The 21,348-nt window shown below is 37.9% G+C and overlaps 1 protein-coding gene across 4 annotated transcripts in view; it reads left to right on the top strand.

Annotated features, from left to right (window-relative positions):
- Positions 1 to 16,942, top strand: part of PTTG1IP2 (PTTG1IP family member 2) — a 43,426-nt gene extending 26,484 nt beyond the window's left edge. For all 4 annotated transcript variants that reach the window (XM_054496008.2, XM_054496004.2, XM_054496007.2 and 1 more), the window contains one exon: positions 16,832 to 16,942. The gene's annotated coding sequence lies outside the window, so the exon portion shown is untranslated. The remainder of the gene's footprint in view (positions 1 to 16,831) is intronic.
- Positions 16,943 to 21,348: the final 4,406 nt, after the last annotated feature.

The raw sequence follows: 21,348 nt of genomic DNA, 5'->3' as shown, positions 1-21,348 counted from the left end.
GGTATTTTGTGAAGAATTTTGCACCTATATTCATCAGGGATATTAGCCCGCAATTTTCTTTTCTCATAGTGTCTTTGTCTGGCTTGGGTTTCAGGATAGTACTGGCCTCATTAAATGCATTGAGAAGGATTCCCTTTTCAATTTTTCAGAAGAGTTGAGAAGGATTGGTATTAGTTATTTAAATGGTAGAATTCAGCAGTGAAGCCATGAGATTTTGGGGTTTTCTTTTATGGGAGACCATTTATTAGTGATTCAATCTTGTTACTCATTATTTGTCTGTTCAGATTTTCTATTTCTTAATAATTCAATCTGGGTGTGTTGTATTTGTCTAGGAATGTATTCATTTCTTCTAGGTTATCCCATTTGTTGGTGTATAATTCTTCATAGTATCTCATAATCTTTCATATTTCTGTGGTATCAGTTGTAATGTCTTCTCTTTCATTTCTGATTTTATTTAAGTCTCTGTTTTTTTGTAGTCTATCTAAAGGGTTGACCATTTTGTTTATCTTTTCAAAACACCAACCATTAGTTTTGTTAATTTTTTATTTTAATTTTTTAACTCTTCTTACTATAATAGTATAATTTTCAGTTTTGTTGATTCTTTCTATTGTTTTTCTAGTGTCTATCTTATTTCTGCCCTGATCTTTATTATTTCTTTCCTTCTATTACCTTTGGGCATAGTTTGTTCTTTTTCTAGTTCTTTGATGTGTAACATAAGCTTATTAATTTGAGATCTTTTTTTATGTAGGCATGATTGTTATTAACTTCCGTCTAAGAATTCCTTTTGCTGCATCCCATAAATTTTGGTATATTGTGTTTTTATTTTCATTTGTCTCAATGTACTTTTTGCTTTCCATTTGTTTTCTTTTTTGACCCCTTGGTTGTTCAGAGAATGTTGTTTAATTTCCATGTTTTGGTGAATTTTCCAAATTTTTTCTTGTTATTGATTTCTAGTTTCATACCATCACGGTCAGAAAAGATACTTGATATGATTTAAATCTTCTTACATTTGTAAAAACCTGTTTTGTGGCCTAACATATGGTCTATCTTAGATAGTGTTCCGTGTGTGCTGAAGAAGAATGTCAACCAGGTGCAGTGGCTCACATCTGTAATCCCAACACTTTGGGAGGTCAAGGCAGGAGGATTGCTTAAGGCCAGGAGTTTGAAACCAGCCTGGTCAACAGAGCAAGATCTCATCTCTACAAAAGAAAAGTTAAGGCCGGGCGCAGTGGCTCACGCTTGTAATGCCAGCACTTTGGGAGGCCGAGGCGGGCGGATCACGAGGTCAGGAGATCGAGACCATCCTGGCTAACATGGTGAAACCCCGTCTCTACTAAAAGTACAAAAAATTAGCCGGGCGTGGTGGTGGGTGCCTGTAGTCCCATCTACTCAGGAGGCTGAGGCAGGAGAATGGCGTGAACCCGGGAGGCGGCGCTTGCAGTGAACCGAGATCGTGCCACTGCACTCCAGCCTGGGCGACAGAGCGAGACTCCGTCTCAAAAAAAAAAAAACAAAAAAAGAAAAGTTAAAAAGTTAGCCAGGCTACTAGGAAGGGTGAGGCAGGAGGAACCCTTGAGCCCAGGAGGTTGAGACTGCAGTGAGCCATGATCATACCACTGTACTCTAGCCTGAGCGACAGAGCAAGACCTTGTAAAAAAAAAAAAAAGAAGAAGAAGAATATGTATTCTGCTGCCATTGGATAGAACCCTGTGGATATGTCTATTATGTCCATTTGTCCAAAGTGTAGTTCTAGTCTTATGTCTCCTTGTTGATTTTTTTGTCTGGATGTTATGTCCATTGTTGAGAGTGGGTTATTGAAGCCCCTACTATTACTGCATTATTGCCTATCTCTTCTTTCAGATCTATCAATATTTATATATTTCATTGAGTGCATGTATATTTATAATTGTTATATCCTCTTGGTGAATGAACCCCCCTCTTTTTTTTTTTTTTTTTTTTTTTTTTGAGACGGAGTCTTGCTCTGTTGCCCAGACTAGAGTGCAGTGGCGTGATCTCGGCTCACTGCAAGCTTCGCCTCCCGGGTTCTTGCCATTCTCCTGCCTCAGCCTCCTGAGTAGCTGGGACTACAGGCACCCGCCACCACGCCTGGCTAATTTTTTGTATTTTTAGTAGAGATGGGGTTTCACTGTGTTAGCCAGGATGGTCTCGATCTCCTGACCTCATGAGAACCCCTTTATTACTATATTATAACCATAAAATGGTAGCAGTAGGTTCTTACCTATCAATAATCACCTTGAATGTAAATAGGTTAAATTCTCCAATGAAAAAAAGGGGCTGAACAGATTAAAAAATAAGATCCAACTATATGCTGCCTGTAGGAGACTCTCTTCATCATCTTTAAGGACACACATAAACTGAGAGTGAAGAGATGGAAGAAGATATTCAACACAAATTGAAACCAAAAGAGAGCAGGGGTAGCTATACTTACATCAAACAAAATAGACTTTAAGTCCAAAACTATAAAAAGAGACAAAGAATGTCATTATATAATGAAAACTACACCAACACAATTTATTATGAAAGCCTTTTTTACACCAGTGATATAAGATGAAACTTTTTTCATAAATTTCCATTCACATTTGAGTATGTTTTTGTGCATCTGTTCACTGCTATTGGTCTATCTGGATAATAGTTTCCTAATACCGTAATGTTTTAATTATGGAGGATATATAAGCTATTTTAATACTGGTAATGGCATTTAACTTCTCTCCACTTCTTATTACTCTTTCTGTTTCCTTTTAAAAATTTTTTTAAATTTTCATTTCTTTGAGACAGGGTCTCGCTCTATCAGCCAGGCTGGGGTGCAGTGGCATGATCATGGCTCACTGTAGCCTCCACCTCCTGGGCTCAATTGATCCTCTGGCCTAAGCCTCTCAAGTATCCAAGCCTACAGATGCTCACTACCATGCCTGGCTAACTTTTGTGATTTTTGTAGCGGTGGGATTTCACTATATTGCCCAGGCTGGTCTCGAACCCCCGGGCTCAAGCAATCCACCCACCTCAGCGTCCCAAAGTGCTGGAATTACAGGCATGAGCCACTGCACATGGCCCTTTTTAACAATTTTTATGTTTAAGCAGAATAAAGATGAGTTATTTATTTTAACTTGTGCCAATGCTAGGAATTTCACAAAATTAAACATTTGGCTCTGGAAAAGATAATGAGTCTAGAGCTTGCAGAGGTACCGCATGCAATGGAAATTCACAAATCTACTATAGTTTTGTTTGATTTGTTTCATCTTAGTTTCCTTTCTCCTCTTTCTTTCTCTTTTAATTTTTTTATCTTCTTATGTGTCCTTGTTTTCCAACTTTTGTACCAAAACATTTCATTTTGAATCAAGATGGTATTGTAGGGGGACAGTGTAACTGCAGAACAGCATTCACTCTACAATTGGCCACATAATAATCATATAAAGACTTTTAAATGCATAATGTAAAAAGGTACAATTTTAAATGTTTTTTGATCAGTGTTCTTTATTTTTTTATTATTTTTTTATTTTTTTAAGACAGAGTCTTGCTCTGTTGCCGAGGCTGGAGTGCAATGGCCTGATCTTGGCTCACTGCAACTTCTGCCACCTGGGTTCAAGTGATTCTCCTGCCTCAGGCTCCAGAGTAGCTGGAACTACAGGCGCGTGCAAGCATGCCTGGCTAATCTTTGTGTTTTTAGTAGAAATGGGTTTCATCATGTTGGCCAGGCTGGTCTTGAACTCCTCACCTCAAGTGATCCGCATGCCTCAGCCTCCCAAAATGCTGGGATTGCAGGCATGAGCCACTGCACCTGGCCAGGGTTCTTTTAAAAATAAAACTGTAAAACATTAAAAACAATTAGTCCTCACTGGGTGCAGTGGCTCAGGCCTACAATCCCAGCACTTTGGAAGGCCAAGGGGGGCAGATCACTTGAGATCAGGAGTTCAAGACTAGCCTGGGCAACATGGTGAAACCCCATCTCTACTAAAAGTCAAAAAATTAGCCGGACTTGGTGGTGTGTGCCTGTAGTCCCAGCTACTTGGAGGCTGAGATGGGAGGATCACCTGAGCCTGGGGAGGTCGAGGCTGTGGTGAGCTAAGATTGTGCCACTGTACTCCAGCCTAGGCGACAGAGGCAGACTCTGTCTCAGGAACAAACAAACAAAACAAACAATTCATCCTGATAATCCAAAACTACCTTCTATAAGGGGATATTTTGAAAGGTTAGAATAAGGCATTGAAACACACTAGCACAAACTTTATAAAAGAATAGATGTAACCATCTCACTCTATTGTGAGAAAAGGAATTGATTCAGGAATGTGAGAAAACAAGACAGTGAGGAGGAAGGAATAAAGAGCTAGAAAGACTGGGTTTGGGGGAGAATGGGATGAGAGAAAGAGTTTGAAGAGAACAGCTGTCTTAAGTTGGGATCCCCAAGAACTAGGCTCCAAGGCAGAGACTTGCCTGCAGGAGTTAATTGGGGAATTCCCTCAGGAGTAACACATGTAAGGGACAGAGAGAAGCAGACTTGGGTAGAAGGAACAGTTAGTGTCATGTAGTCACAAGAGAGGCCTCAGTCAATCTTATGGGGCACTCTGGAACTGGGATTTCCTTTTAGAATTGTCCCAAATTATGGCCCAAATCCCAATATCAACCATCATTAGATGTGGGAGGCCCTCCAAAAGGAGATTTAACCTCAAGTGAGGTGGCTGGCTGCATTGGCTAGGGCAATTTCCAAAGAGGGCCTGGTGTCTAGAGGTATGAGTACCTTGTTCCTGAAAGGAACATCTGTGCAGCACACCATAGCATTCACCACAACATCTGTCATTGATTTAGGGGAATATTGAGAGTAATGATTCTGGGAAGAAGGGTTTCGAAATGTTCAATGATTCATTAAGAACGTACTCCTCCTTTACCTCCTTAGCATTTTCTTTAGACCCTAAGTAAACGTTTAAATTTATTTCAATTATATATTTTCATTGTTTTTGAATTGATTTTACTTTGGATTGACCCAAAGCCGAGACTGGGCCACATATGACCACTTTTAAATTTAGGTTAAGTGAATTTTGGAATGAAATTAACTGTGATAGTAACTGAAAAAGGAAAGATACATAAACATAATATTTACTAGAAAAAGGAGATATAGGCAGGTTTGGTTCCAGAATGCTGCAATACAGCAAATATCACATTAAAGCTAGTCATACATTTTTTTTTGTTTTGCAGTGCATATAAAAATTATGTTTACACTATACTGTAGTCTATTAAGTGTACAATAATATTATGTCTAAAAAACAACGTACATACCTTTATTAAAATACATGGCCAGACATAGTAGCTTATACCTGTAATCCCAGAACTTTTGGAAGCGAGGTGGGAGGGTCACTTGAGACCAGGAGTTTGAGACCAACCTGTGCAACATAGCGAGACCTCATTTCTACAGAAACATTTAAAACATTAGCTAGACATGGTGGTGTGCACCTGTGGTACTAGCTACTTGGGAGGCTGGGGTGAGAGGGTCACTTGAGCCCAGGAGTTTGAGGCTGCAGTGAGCTCTGATCCTCCACAGCACTACAGCCTGGGTATCAGAGTGAGACCTTGTCTCAAGAAACCCCCACAAAACTTTATCGTTAAAAAATGCTAACAATCATCTGAACATTCAGAAAGTCACAACATTTTTTCTAGTGAGGGTCTTCTGTTGGTGTTGATGGTTGCTGCCTGATCAGGGTGTTGGTTGCTGAAGTTTGGGTTTGTTGTGGCAAAGAGGTTTGCCACATGATTCATTCTTCCTTTCATGAAAGATTTCTTTGCAGCGTGTGATGCTGTTTGATGGCATTTTGCCCACAGTAAAACTTCTTTTAAAATTGTAATCAATTCTCTCACACCATGATGTTGGTTTATGAATTACATTTATGTAATATTCTAAACCCTTTGTAGTCATTTCAACAATGTTCACAGCATCTTCACCAGAAGTAGATTCCATTTTAAGAAACTACTTTCTTTGCTCATCCATAACAAGTGGCTCCTCATCCATTCAAGTTTTATCATGTGATTGCAGCAATTCAGTCACATCTTCAGGCTCCACTTCAAATTCTAATCTCTTGCTATTTCCACCACATCTGCAGTGACTTCTTCCAGTGAAGTTCTTCTCTCCAAGTGATAATCCCACCTCAAATGATCCTCAGGTGATCCTCCCACCGCAGCTTCCCAAGTAGCTGGGATTACAGGCATGTGCCACCACATCAGTCTTGAATCTTTTCAAAGTCATCCATTAGAGTTGGAATAAACTTCTTCCAAACTCCTGTTAATGTTGATATTTTGACATCCTCCCATGAATCATGATTGTTTTTAATGGCATCTATAATGGTGGATTCTTTCCAGAAGGTTTTCAATTTACTTTACCCAGATCCATCAGAGGAATCGCTATTTATGACAACTATAGCCTTAGGAAATGTATTTCTTAAATAAGACTTGAAAGTGAAAATGACTTCTTCATCCATGGGCTACAGAATGGATGTTGTCTTAGCAGGCATGAAAACATTATTAATCTTTGTGTACATCTCCATCAGAGCTCTTGCATGACCAGGCGCATTGTCAATGAGCATTAACATTTTGAAAGGAATCTTTTTTCTGAGTAGTAAGCCTCAACAGTGGGCTTAATATATTCAGTGAGCCATTCTGTATACAGATGTGCTATCATCTAGGCTTTGGCATTCCATTTATAGAGTGCGGGCAAGTAGATTTAGCATAATTCTTAAGTGTCCTTAGCTTTTTGGAATAGTAAGTGAGCATTGGCTTCAACTTAAAGTCACGAGTTCCATTAACCCCTAAGAAGAAAATCAGCCTGTCCTTTTGAAGTTTTGAAGCCAGGCATTGACTTTTTCCTTTCCGACCATGATAGCCCTGGATGGCACCTTTTTCCAACAGAAGGGTGCTTTGTTTATATTGAGAATCTATTTTTTAGTGTAGCCACCTTCATCAATGATCTTAGGTAGATCTTCTGGATAACTTGCTAAGGCTTCTACATTAGCACTTGCTGCTTCACCTTGCACTTTTATGTTATGGAGACGGCTTCTTTCCTTCAACTTCATGAACCAGTCTCTGCTAGATTCCAACGTTTCTTCTGCAGCTTCCTTGCCTCTCTCAGCCTTCATAGAATTGAAGAGAGTTAGGGCCTTGCTGTGTGTTAGACTTTGACTTAAAGGAATTTTGTGGCTGGTTTGATCTTCCATCCAAACTACTAAAACTTTTTCCATATCAGCAATAAGGCTATTTTGCTCTTTCATCATTTTTGGGTTCACTGGAATAGCAGTTTTAATTTCCTTCAAGGATTTCTTCCTTTGCATTTACAGTTTGGCTGTTTGGCACAAGAGGCCCAGCTTTCAGCCTGTCTTGGCTTTTGGCATGCCTTCCTCACTAAGTTTAATCATTTCTAGCTTTTGATTGAAAGTGAGAGATGTGCAACTCTTCCTTTCACTTGAACACTTAGAGGTCATTGTCAGGTTATTAACTGGCCTCATTTCAATATTGCTGGTCTTACTGAACAGGGAGGCCTGAGGAGAGAAAGATTGGGGAACGGCCAGTCAGTGGAGCAGTCAGAACACATACAACATGTATTGATTAAGTCCACTGTCTCCTATGGGTGCAGTTTGTGGCACCCCCATAACAATTACAATAGTAACATCAAAGATCACCATCATGGATCACCGTAATAGATATAACAATAATGAACAACTTTGAAATATTGTGAGGATTACCAAAATGTGATAGAGACACAAAGTGAGCACATACTATTGGAAAAATGGTGCCGACACATTTGCCTGACACCAAGTTGCCATAAACCTTAAATTTGTAAAAAGCATAATATTTGCGAGGTACGCTAAAGTGAAGTGCAATAAAATAAGATATGCCTATAATTGAAAAATGGGATGGTTTGGTGAAGTAGAAAAAAAGTATATCTGCCAGGCGTGGTGGCTCAAACCTGTAATCCCAGCATTTTGGGAGGCTGGGGCAGGTGGATCACGAGGTCAGGAGTTCAAGAGCAACCTGGCCAAGATGGTGAAACCCTATCTGTACTAAAAATACAAAATAATTAGCTGGGCATGGTGGTGGGTGCCTGTAATCTCAGCTACTCGGGAGGCTGAGGCAGAGGATTGCTTGAACCTGGGAAGTGGAGGTTGCAGTGAGCCAAGATTGCGCCACTGTACTCCAGCCCGGGCGACAGAGTGAGACTCCATCTCAAGAGAAAAAAAAAAAAGCACATCTAATGGCACAGAGTGGGATAGAGTAGAAGGTTATATCAGAGAGTATAATTTTCACCCAGAACAGTAAGAGATAAGTTTAAATCAAGGATTGGCAAACTTTCTTTATAAAGCTCCAGGTAGTAAGTATTTTAGGCTTTTGGGGCCTCATAATCCCTGTCACAACTACTTTGCTGTTGTGGTGTGAAAACAGCTATAGACCATACATAAATGAATGTATGTGGCTGTGTTTCGATAAATTTTTATTTACAAAAACATGCAGAGAGCCAGATTTGGTCTGGGAGTCATAATTTGTGGACCTGTTGGTTTAGATGATCAGAAAGATCACTAAATGGCTTGGAAGGGTCTACCTAACTTGTTTCACGGACTTGCAACAGATTTTTAAAAGATATCAAATAAAACAGCCAAAAGAAGATATAAAGGGAAAGCTAGAATAAAGTAGCCCTATGAAACCCACAACCCCATCACTTTTGTCTCATGGCTGATTGTGTGTGCACAGTCTTCCTTTTCATGATTTATTAATCTTGCCATGCTTGACATTTATATTCTTACTTCAGAAATACTCAGGGTTGTTTGTTTGTTTGTTTGGTAGAAACAACAATTAATCCGACAAACATAGGCCACACTAATAAACCCCACATGGTTTTGCCAAACACGTCATAAGACTTAGCTAATCTCATGCTAGCAGCAACCCAAAAGGAAAAGATTTGACTTCTGAAACACATGTGGCAGGGAGAGTGGTCTCTCCAGTTAATTTGTGTGTTTTTGACAAATCTTTTACACTGTATACTGCATTATGCACCCATTCAATAAGAACATATTTGATAGTTTTCCAGTTTTGAAATTTTTGTGATAACTTTTAACCATATTTGAAAAGGGTATTCAATGCCTTTTCAGAAAAAGGCAATAATATTTTCTACATCCAACTTGCTGCCCAGCCAAATCCACAAACATGGATGTTAGTAGGGAAAGCTTTTGTTGGACTGCAGGTGAGATAAGATGATTCTTAACCATCATGATTGTACAACCAATAGGAATTTACTCTGACATTTTGTTTACTTTTACAATTTGGATGCCCAAATAATTAAAAAGGTAGAATTAAAGAGAAGCCTTTATGTCTCTTGGCTGTCTTTTGGTAAACATATGCTGTTAAATTACATACTAAGCAGGCCAGAGCCTAATGAACAAATTGTGACGGAAAATCATAGAGAAAGACTTAACCTACTGTTTCCTGCTGGTAGGGGAGAGTGTCAGTTAAGAGTGAGTGTGAGTGGCAGAATGACAATAGCTTTGTTAACCTCACTGTAGATTAGATGATTGTTGCCTGAAATGTCAGTTCCTGGTTGGCTGTAAGAAAATGCCTGTTTCTCATTTCACTCATCAGCTTTTCTCCCTTCATTTAAATGGTAATTACACACTTACAATGCACTGCAAGTATCTCTAGTTTTACTGAGTCCTCTGGGAGCTCTAGAAACCCTAGCACTTTCATAATGAGGGATACTTTTTTGGAGTTATTTTTTTGCTTGGGAAGATTTTGGTTCTATTAAATTTTTTTTCTATTTTCATTTGCACTTTTTTTTTCACTGAAAACCAATACAATTTTTTCCAACTAAATAGGGAGCACTGGTAAAATTGAATAATGACATTCAAGTCATGTAATTTTCAATTACATTTATATCTTAAGTATTTTAATTACCTTGGTAGTTACTGCATACATGCCAGTTTGGTATTGAGTGCTATTTTCTCATAAATAAGTCAGATTAATTTCCGTTAATTCTTCCCCCATTTTTTCCCTTTTAAAAATTGTATTCTTAGGCTGGGCTTGGGGACTCACACCTATAAACCCAGCACTTTGGGAGGCTAACAAGGGAGGACTACTTGAGCTCAGAAGTTCAAAACCAGTCTGAGCAACATGATGAGACCCTGTCTCTACTAAAAAAAATTTTTTTTAATTAGCTGGGTGTGGTAGCATGCACCTATAGTCCTAGCTACTTGGGAGGCTGAGGCAGGAGGATGGCTTGAGTTGAAGAGATGAAGGCTGCAGTGAGCTATGATTATGCCACTGCACTCTAGCCTGGGTGACAGAGCGAGACCCTGTCTCAAAAAAAGTTATATTCTTATTTTAAAATCTAATGGGTAATTCTAATCCTTCATCTTTCCTTTCTTCTTTCTGCTTTGTGTGCATTGCATTAAGTTCAAGATTCATTTTGGTATTCTGTATCAGTAACTACTTATTTCTCTTGGTGTGGTAGTTTTTACTGATCTTCTAGAAGTTTCAGGCAAAACTTAATGGTCTGGTGAAATTAACAATGACCAGTACAAAATATGGATCACTCGATATATTCCTGACCTATTGTTTGTATAAACAATTTTTATTCTTTCAATATCAAGATCACTTTGATGTAAAACTTCATCAAATTCTTGGGAGGACCAGCACTTTTTTTTGGCGAAGTTAGTTATAATAATTAGGCAGTCAATGTATAAAGACAAAAGGTGATCAAAATACAGTATAGGGATAACATTTTTTTCTGTAAGTGTACGTAGTGATGATTTCTCTGAAAAGCTATCTAAGTAAAATAAAACCACATAAATGAAACCCTGATAATAGTAAGGGCAATGCATTTTTCTCAAGGGACTTCTCCTAAAATGTGACAAGCATTTTTGAGGAGTAGGGGTGGAGTGGGCAGGAGGCTTCTGGAGTTAGACTCAAAGTTGCATCTGGAGTTTACTAGCCGTGAAACCTAAGGTAAATTGTTTAACATCTCTGAGACTTGATTACCTCATCTGGAATACAGGAAAAATAATAACCATTTTTCAAGGCAGCTTAGGAATAATTTAGGAAAAAGTCCTAGAATATAATACACAATCACTAAATGGTGATTCTTGGGCTCTCGGGCAAGGGAAGGAGCCAGGCAAGATAGGGCCATGAAGCAGAAGGAGCTCAATCTCAGGGCCAGAAATATCTTGGATTCTCATTTCTGCCCCAACAGTTTTTCACTGTTTAACACTAAGCAAATTATTTAAATGACTTAAGTATTTCTGTATAAAAGGAAACAATGCTACAAAAGTTGTGTGAGATGTAATTTAAATACTATGTATAAAGCACTTTTTACAGTACCTGACACATAGTAGATGCTCAATAAATGGTTATATTCTTATCTATTATGAGCCTATTATGTCACTGTAATTCTAGAGGCACTGTGAGAACATAAAGAGGAACTTTACAGGGTACCATAAGGCACTTGAGATCTTTCAAGGAAGACAAGCCCTTGAGATAAGTATAAGTTTAGATACTATAAAATATCAGACTGGGCGCAATAGCTCACACCTGTAATCCTAGTACTTTGGGAGGCTGAGGCGGGTGAATAGCCTGAGCTCAGGAGTTCAAGATCAGCCTGGACAACATGATGAAACCCTGTCTCTACCAAAAAAATACAAAAAAAATTTAGCCAGGCATGGTGGTGGCGCACGCCTATAGTCCCAGTGACTCGGGGAGCTGAGGTGGGACGATTGCTTCAGCACAAGAGGCAGAGGTTGCAGTGAGCTGAGATTGCGCCACTGCCTCCAGTCTGGGCAACAGTGAGAACTCGTCTCAAAAAAGAAAAGAAAAAATATTTCTACAGTAAGTTCCATGTTAGGCAACTAAGAGTTGAGTTAAAGCCTAAAGAACTCATGTAGTACATGGAGATCAAATAAGGCTTAATGGAGGTATCATGGTCTCCCAGCTGAGCTTCAAGAATGGACAGTTTATCAATAGGCAGATTGGAGCTGCTAGGGGAGGAAATTTTCAGGGGAGGACATTTTCGGGGGAGGAAGCAGAATAAACAGTAGACATGAAGGTGAAAAAGCACAGATTATACCTGAGCAATAGTAAATAAATTCTACTATTCACTTACAGCATAAGGAACAGGTAAGGTGAGAACATAACAGCCGACACTTACTGGGCATTTATAATATTCTGGGCACTGTTCTAAGGACTTTACATGCGTTAACTCATTGAAACCTTACAACAATCGCTTGAGGTAAATCCTAATATTAGTTGTACTTTAAGACAAGGAAACTAAGCCTTTATATTGCCTTTATGTGAGATAGACAATGGTGCCACTTATTTTGAGCCTGTAGAAGCCCTGTGCTGAAACATAGTGTGGTGAATGGTATGTGGACTATGCTTCCACACTCACTCATCCCTCAGCCAGCCTTGTGCTGGGACCCTTAGCCTAGACAGGTGTGCGCAGTGGCCCTGCTCAATGTCGCACAGGTGAGGTGAGCAATCTGGCTTCAGAGGCTGAGCTTTCAATCATGACACTGTGATGAGAAAGGCACTTGGGCCTTATTTGTGGGGAATCTTGAAATCTCCACATAGGGATATGAACTTTATTTTAAAGGTGACAGGGAAATATAGCCTTTATTTTGAAGGAATGTGAAGGCTTTTTTTTTTTTTTTTTGGAGGGGCGGACAATAGCATAATCAGATTTGTAAGGAAACATACCTTGATGGTGTTACTGGGGGGATGGGGAAGTGGGTTGGATGGGTGCTTTAAAGAAGGAAAGATTCAGGCAGAAAAACCAGTCAGGAGGAGACTGATAGACATTAAATTGAGCACAGATGAGAGCCCAAACAAAGGTGGTAGCACTGGAAACTGGGAAGAAGTGACAGACTTGAATGACATTCAAGTTAGAATTGGCAAGTCCTGGTGATCATTTAGAAGTAGGGGGTGAAAAAGGGTCCCTGGAAGAGACCCCAAAGTCTCCACTGTGGGTGGCTGGAAGATAGGGATGCTGTTAATATAAAGGAGGAAAACAGGGGGAAGGGCAAGAAGGTTTTGGTGAGAAGGATGAAGTCTGCATGTTGAATTTGTAGTGATAGCAAGACATGCATGTAGTAACTCCAACCAGAAGTTGGAATTGTGAATCTGGAGCTGGGGATATTTGTGCTGGAGACCTAGTGAGGAAACAGTTTACAAACATGAAGCCAGGGGTGTGGGTGAGAGTGACTGTGGAGTGGACCCTTCAAGATAGCCTTAATATAAAGTGTGGATAGAGGTTGTGATTTCCCCCAATAAGCTGGAGGCGGGGACTCACAGGGCAAGTGGGCTGGGACACACAGTGCTGAGGTGCAGTATAAGGGTGGTCAGGAGCACCAAATGCAGAGTGCAAGCAAACGTTGTTCATATGCATAACCTATTAATATTTGTAAACTACAGTAATGCTTTTAAAATCTTAGGATGTTTCAAGGTACTAAGAAGCATTTCACTAAATAATAGGTCCTATGGTAGCTGAAAATAGATTGTAGCTTTCCAAAGTGCCTTGAATTGCAGGATGCATTTTACATACTAAGCATATATACCATAAATGTTTTCATTTACAAGATAGTGGCTACCTGGAACATCATGTGGAGACATCATCTGAGCAATGAATGCCCAGGCTCAGTGGGAAGGAGCACTGGGATCTGTAGCAATATCTGCCCTGTGTGGAAGGGTGGGGACCACTGTGCCTAAATTGGCTTTCCCTCAATTAAATGCTTTCCAAGGTACTGTTAAAATTAAATTTCTATGATTGTCAGTGCCTAGTTTATCACACATATTTACATATTATCCAAAAAGAAAAAACAAAAGAAAAAAAAGTACAAATTGACTCCTTATAATTTTATGGTAGCACAGCTCTGCAGTAGCCTAGATTTATGAAATGATGCTAAATGTCAGGCTCTCTAGAGTGAATGAATGAAAAGAATGATATGCCTTCAATAGGATAAATAAGGGAGAATCATGTACACACCTTTAACTCAGCCCTTTCTTAATACGAGCTTTATTTGTGTGTGTGTATGCACGCACATGCATGCATGTATGTTTGTCTGTGTCTGTGTGTGTGTCTTTAGTTGTTTGGGACTTTGGATAAATATTCTAATGGAAGTATGGTAGGAATGTGTGAAGAAAATTGAAGGTAATTGCTTCTTACTGAAAGAGGAAGAAAAGTTTTTGAAGTTTCTCCAGTTCAAGAACTTTTATTATAGAAAGCCACTGGCAGGCAATGTAAAAAAACAAATGCTGTGTGAAATTATTCACCGAGGAGATGGTAACCATATCAATAAAGTTTTGGAGGAGACTTTCCACTGTTCTATGTAAATAACTGTGTTGCAGCTTTTGTTTTATGAGTACTCATTATCATAGAAATTTACTGTTTTTAGTCTTGAAAACGTGGTGCCTAAAAACTTGGAAAATACCACTGTAATTAAATATCTATTGGAGTTAACTTTGGAATACCGTAATTTTGTTTTGCAGACATTGGAGCTATAATCTTTTGTATTTCTTCTATTTACTCTGTTGTCAGAACTTGCACCAGTCATCATCTCTGTGACAATACAAGCCCCTTGAGGGCAAGGACAGTATATTTTTTTGTAATCACTGTGCCATTGGCACCACCTGGTATAGTGTCTGGCCTCTCTTTAGTCTCCTCTAACTTTTCTTCTTCTTGTCCACTGATGTTTTCAAGAGTCAACTTTCATAACCCCTTTTAGGAAAGTGTAAGATATAGTGCCTGCCATCAAAAAACTTAAAATCTAGTTGCTGAGAGGATAGCCCCCAGAAACAGATAATAAACAAATGTTACTAATAACTTAGAGAACAGATATACTGTAATTTTCACAGTAATTTTTAAACCTTGATTGCATCTTTATTCCCTTTTTAGCCACGGCTAAATTCCTTAGTGATATAGGAAAGGACCTTCACAATTTGGGCTCAAGAGATAGAACAATGGATAATGACCCTGCCATTACTATTTTCTGTGCACAGTTAATATCTCTTTTTCCTGTATGGTTGGTCTCACCATTTTCTTTCTGATAAGAGGCTCTTGCACCAATTCCAGGTATTTATTTATAATGTAGTTAAAACTCTTAACTTTTTTTCAAAGGTTATTTCCACTGCCATCTCCAAACAATTTTTGCTGGTTTTCCTTAAGCAGATGTTGTCTCTTTCCTCTGAATTGCCAGCTCGCTTTACTTTTCCCTCTCTCCTCATACTCATCTTAAGAGGGAAATTGTGTGTTACTCAATAGAGTATAGAATCCCAGCTCTATCACTTACTGCTTGTGATATCTTGGGCATATTATTAACCTTTCTATGTCTCGGTTTCTTCATATGTAAAATAGGGATTAAAAATAATTGGTTGTTCACATGGTTGTGGTGATACAATGAGATAACATATTGCTACAGATCACTGTGCTCCTTCCACTCAGCCTGGGCATTGCTCAGAATACTTCTCTATATGATACTTTGCACATAATAAACACTCAGTAAATAGCAGCTGCAATAGCAGCACCTTATAGTTCTTGACATAGAGTCGTTATACATGTTGAGTTGAATAGTAATGATAACATTGAGTAAGTGATAAGATTATTTTTCTCTGGATCAGATAAGAATAAAGGGAGTCGGAAAAAGATAGCTCCAAGTAGAATGGAGTTGATTAAATAAACATTTATTGAGCTTTTGCCTTGTGCCAGGCATTGGGAATATAAGTTGTACAACACAGGCAATGCTCTCTGCCCTTGTGGAGCTTATATTCCCAGGTGGATACAAAAAAAAAGTGAAGAGCGAAGCCAATAATTTAAAATTGTGGCACTGCTGGGAAGAAAAGAAGGGACTAAAATTAGGGGAAATAAGGGTGGAGAATGTACTTGCAATAACTAAGAAAGGCCTATTTATTGAAGGAGTAGGGTTTCAGCAAAGACCAAAATAGAATAAGGAGTCAGCTAGAAGACAAGTGGGAGAAGGGACGAACTGGGTGGAGGCTCCAAGGTCAGACAGAGCTTGGGGTGTTAGAGAAACTGGAAGTTCTTTGTGGCTATAGAAATATTCAGGGATAAGATTATGTCAGGATCTATTGGCCGTTATAAAGAGTTGGGGTTGCAGTAGACTGACTGAGAGGTGTGATGCTCAGCTGAGCTTAAGATTATAAAAATGAGGAGAAATATTTGGAAGTAGACATTTGAGATGGAAGAGCAAAGACATGGGGTTGTGACTAATAATAGTGTCAAGGAACACAAGAAATAGTCTGTTGAAGTGGAGGAGTTGCACTGGGGAATAAGAGAAACAATTGTCTTTTGGACGATATTATTCTACAGAACAGCTGCTGCTTTACAGTAACAGACTTTGACAGGACTTTTTTTCTTAGCAGATGAAAAGTTGAACTGATATGGTGACCTTTTGGAATAGATGGTTTCTTTACTGCCAAGTTGAACCCTTTCTGGGAATATTTGTGCTGAGTGAGCTTTCTAACCTTAGTGCAGGGTGAGTCAATGAGATCCTTCATGAACATTCCCTTTCATGTTGGCAGAAGGAAATAAATCATTTATGTTAGTTTGGGTAATTGAAGAAGTTTTTCATTTCCAATTTACTCTGGTGTATGTGACTAATTTAAGTTGATAATCATTAACCATGTACAGCTTTTCAAGGGATGAATCAGGAGTTGGAAAACATTACATTTCTGTAAAAATTGGTGTAACGGCCTTGAACTTAAGCTTTCTAGTTTGAATGTGAAACTTGAGGGTTAGCACTGTATTGTATTTCCAATAATGAATGTGTCTTTTTTCTTTCAGGCTTCCTTCAGGATTTTAATCATCCTTACAGCCTCTTTGAGAATGATTGAACTTCCAAATTCCCTAAAGTTAAAATTTTAAATTCTATTAAACATTTTTTCGAGTATTTCATTACTTTTACATTATGACTTGTACAGTAATTTGAGATCATAAGGGTTGAAAAATATCTTCAAATAAGATTTTATAGTTAAAATTTTTTTGACTTTTCAAAAGTTCTTCCTAGCTCATTTCATAATCTTCAAATGTAGATTCTCTTTGAACATAAAGTGGTATAAATATAGAATGTTCAGGCACCTGACGTATAAATTTACATATGGTTTGAAGATTGGAGGGTATACCCTGTGATAGTTTCTGACATTGTTATTTTCTCATCAGTGTTACCAGACAGTAAATAAGTACTTCAGTTCTGCTGGGGGAGGTGGCTCACGCCTGTAATCCCAGCATTTTGGGAGGCCGAGGTGGGCAGATCACGTGGTCAGGAGTTTGAAACCAGCCTGGCCAACATTGTGAAACCCTGTCTCTACTAAAAATATAAAAATTAGCTGGGCATGGTGGCACATGCCTGTAATCCCAGCTACTCAGGAGGCTGAGGCAGGAGAATTGCTTGAACCTGGGAGGTGGAGGTTGCAGTGAGCCGAGATTGTGCCACTGCACTCCAGCCTGGGTGACAGAGCAAGACTCCATCTCGGAAAAAAAAAAAAATCAATTATAATTTTGTTTACATGGATTATTACACAAAATGGTCCATTATTCAGAAGCCTCCCATTTGAGGTGATGATTGATATTATTCGAATCTTTTGATGAAATCTTGATTGAATTGATGATAATATGTTTTTAAAATATATAGATGTTTTTATTTCCCAAATAAAAGAAATAAAGACTCTTTACAATTTAAGGAGAATATTAGAGAATTTTTAAAATAGGTCAGGCGCAGTGGCTCACGCCTGTAATCTCAGCACTTTGGGAGGCTGAGGCAGGCAGATCACTTGAGGTCAGGAGTTCAAGACCAGCCTGGCCAACATGGTGAAACTCCATCTCTACTAAAACTACAAAAATCAGCCAGGTGTGGTGGTAGGTGCCTGTAGTCCCAGCTACCCGGGAAGCTGAGGCAGGAGAATCACTTGAACCTGCAAGGTGGAGGTTACAGTGAGCCAGGATCCCACTGCTGCACTCCAGCCTGGGCGACAGAGCAAGACTCCGTCTCAAAGAAACAAACAAAAAATAAAAAATAAAATAAAATTATGCCAGACTTGTTTCAATATCAATAGTTCTTCATTAAAATTCAGTAATGTTCTGATACATTCATTAATAATTGTTTCACCAACTTCTTTTTCATAACTTCCACTTGTCAGGCAAAATTTGGAAGAAGAAAGTATAAATGTATATTTGATATTTTTGCTATTTGCAATACTTTGATATAAAATAAACATGACTTCAGGTGAGCTTGAGAGTACAGGGCATGTGATATTAAAAATTGTAAGAAAAAAAGTGATCCACTTTCACAGTGGTGGTGAATGAAGCTGGATTTTATATATATTAAAAGTATTCCTTAAAGATATCAAGGCTGGAATTGCTTGAGCTAGGAAAAACTAAATTTTTCTGTTTGTAACTCCAGCAAGACAGATCTTACATTGGATCAAAGATTGATTTCTCTGCTAGGCAGAAATTTTGACTTTGGTTAAGGAACTGAAATAGCAATGTGGAAATAAGTAAGCTCTTTTATTCCACCAGAATCTCAGAACTTCCTCTGCCTTTGCCCCCATTAAATAAGGCCATCTAGACAACTGAGTTTGTTTCTCCTGTCTTGAGTTTCCCTTGGTTGTTTCTGGGAGTTCGTCCTCACTTAAGAGTGGATGCTGAACCTCACTGTGAATGGAGGATGTCTTATAGTACTCTCAGTTTGCCTTTATGGTTATCTTGGTGATAGTTTTTTTCAGTAACATTCTTGGGGGATATGCATGCTGGGTAAATCATTCTGTCTCATTTGTCTGTTGGAAATACAGTTCTGGCACTAAGATATGGTGAGCAGACAGATGGAGGCCACAACATTCAAGCTTTATTAAACTTGCCACAGGCTAGAGCTTTAATCTCCTAATTCTAGATAAAGGTGGGATGCTTATATGTAGAAAAATTAGGAAGAATAACTGGAGGTTGTACTTACTTTGACTCTTCATAAGATTACCAGCCAGGAGCAGTGGCTCACGCCTGTAATCCCAGCACTTTGGGAGGCCTAGGTGGGAGGATTGCTTGAGGCCTGTTGTTTAAGACCAACCTGGGCAACAAAGTGAGGCCCCTTGAAATGTATATACAAAAAAAAAAAAAAAAGGTCATTGCTAGATTTAAGTATATTTTATTTTTTTAGAGGGATTAATATCTCAAAAGCATGTTAACTTTTAGAATATTAAAAGTATATCTAGTTTTTCTTAATTCCCTACTTGTAGACATTTTCACATACTTTTCAAAATCTCATTAATTGATGGTTTGGGGAGAGTTTCATTTTTTTTTCTCTTTTTACCATAGGAAATTCTGATTTGTTTTCTGGGCTCAAAACAATTCAGGTAGACTGTGTTATCCTCTGTAGAATATCATGTCACGCTCAATAAATCATGAAAAAAACTCATCCTTTAATTACACAACCTGAGTATGGCCTTTAATTTCTAATCATCTGAAAAAATGCATAATCATCTTTAAGTAAAAGAAATGAAAAACATTAAGCCATAGTAAGAACTTTTATTTTATTTCCATTACAATAGAAGTTTTTAAATTAATTTCTTCATGACTGGCTCTAATTAATTCATTTTAGAATCTACCACGATTCTATTCACAAAAATTATTTAGTTTTTCCAGTTTTTAAATATTATTTTATATAGCCATATTTAGTAATTATTGATAATCCTAATTACAAAATGCACAATACTATTTCCAAATGATTAAATTTAGGATTTTTTTGTGTTAAATGAAATTATTAATAACTTTTTTTCTGTTTTGGGTGACTTTTTTCTTTTATCACCCATCACCTATCAATCAGTGAATCTAAGAAAGTAAAGTGCAAATCAGCTGACTGCCTTTGAAGAAAAACAATTTGAGATGAGAATAAGTTGATAGTGTAGTAATAAGGTCTAGTGATAGCTTTCCCAGGAGATAACTTATGCAAAAATGATGGAGGTCTGCCCATCATTGCATATAGAATGCTGACATTCTTGATTTTAATAGGAAAGCATTTATCTTTTGCACCTGCTCCAGTATATGAATAGCTGTCATGTATTTCAACAAAAGAGAAGAAAAACTGTCACTGTGATTTAAGAAATATGCATTGGTGTAAGAAAAAGTAAAATATTTTGAGCAGCTAGAATTTATTTTTCTTGCTCTATTATGCCTCGTTTCTACAATGAATTATTTAAGCTTTGTTTAATCGTATTAGTATTTTCCTATTGAGTTCATCAGTATGACTTCATCATTATAGAAAGGTCCTTGAATTATTAAAGAGTGCCTGTGTGCATGCTTTAGGAGTAAAAGGTTAGTGCATTTATGATTTCTGAGTTTTCAGTGATATGCAACAAAATGAAGCATCTGGTTAAAATGTAAATGCCATCTTTGGGAGAATTACATCATGAAGACATAAAATTTAAAGTTGATAACATTAAAATTTATTCCTAAATTTTCACTAATTAAAATAAAACAACAAAAAAAAGAATAAAATGTATTTTGAAATTGATGTTAAAAAACAAAAGTTTATTACAGGTTTTTAGATTCTTGATATGTTGACCATGGAGCAGAGCCTTTAAAATGTGTTAAAAACATTGAAATGCTACTGCCTTTTCACATTTTTATTTCTAAATATTACCACTTTTCTGGGTAAAATTATGAAGGAAGCCTATTAGATCTTTTTTACATTTCTGTTTTCCCAGCAGGTGTTTCCCTTCATGGCATTTTACATGCTGATTTTTCTTCTGCTTCCTTTCAGTTTTAATTTTCATTTTATAAATATGCAGGAGATTTTATGATTATACACACCCAAACCCATGCATAGGGTTTATACATGTATAAAGTATAGCTGTAATTTAATTTGGCTCATCTTTTAACATACTAAAATGAAGTACCAAAAGTAACTTTTCCCCTTGAGAGTGTTCACTATTGGACATTATTCACTTATTTTGACACTTCTAATATTATTTAAAATGTCTTTGGACCTCTTCCTTTGCAATATTCTTAACAATCTGCAGAACATTTGAAAGATGTACATCTTCATGGTGGCAGGTCATCATTCTTTAAGGATGGTTGTGAAATGGAAACAAAGAATTTGTTTTTGAAATAGCAGAAAGGCATTCAGAGCCATATGTGATGAACAGGTAATTGATTGTTTTAGGGCATCTATTTTTGGTCAAAGTCAGGGCTAGGCTATAAAGAACTAATTGTGTGCATGGGAGAGGAAAAATGAAAAGGCAGCAAGGAAAAGGAGGGGCCAAACTGACTATGATAGCAATTTAAAAAGAAAAATCTGAAATGGCTTCAGCAGT

Source organism: Pongo pygmaeus, chromosome 6, assembly GCF_028885625.2.
Source record: "Pongo pygmaeus isolate AG05252 chromosome 6, NHGRI_mPonPyg2-v2.0_pri, whole genome shotgun sequence".
In the NCBI taxonomy this organism is placed as follows: domain Eukaryota; kingdom Metazoa; phylum Chordata; class Mammalia; order Primates; family Hominidae; genus Pongo; species Pongo pygmaeus.
This window is presented reverse-complemented; position numbering and strand designations above follow the sequence as displayed.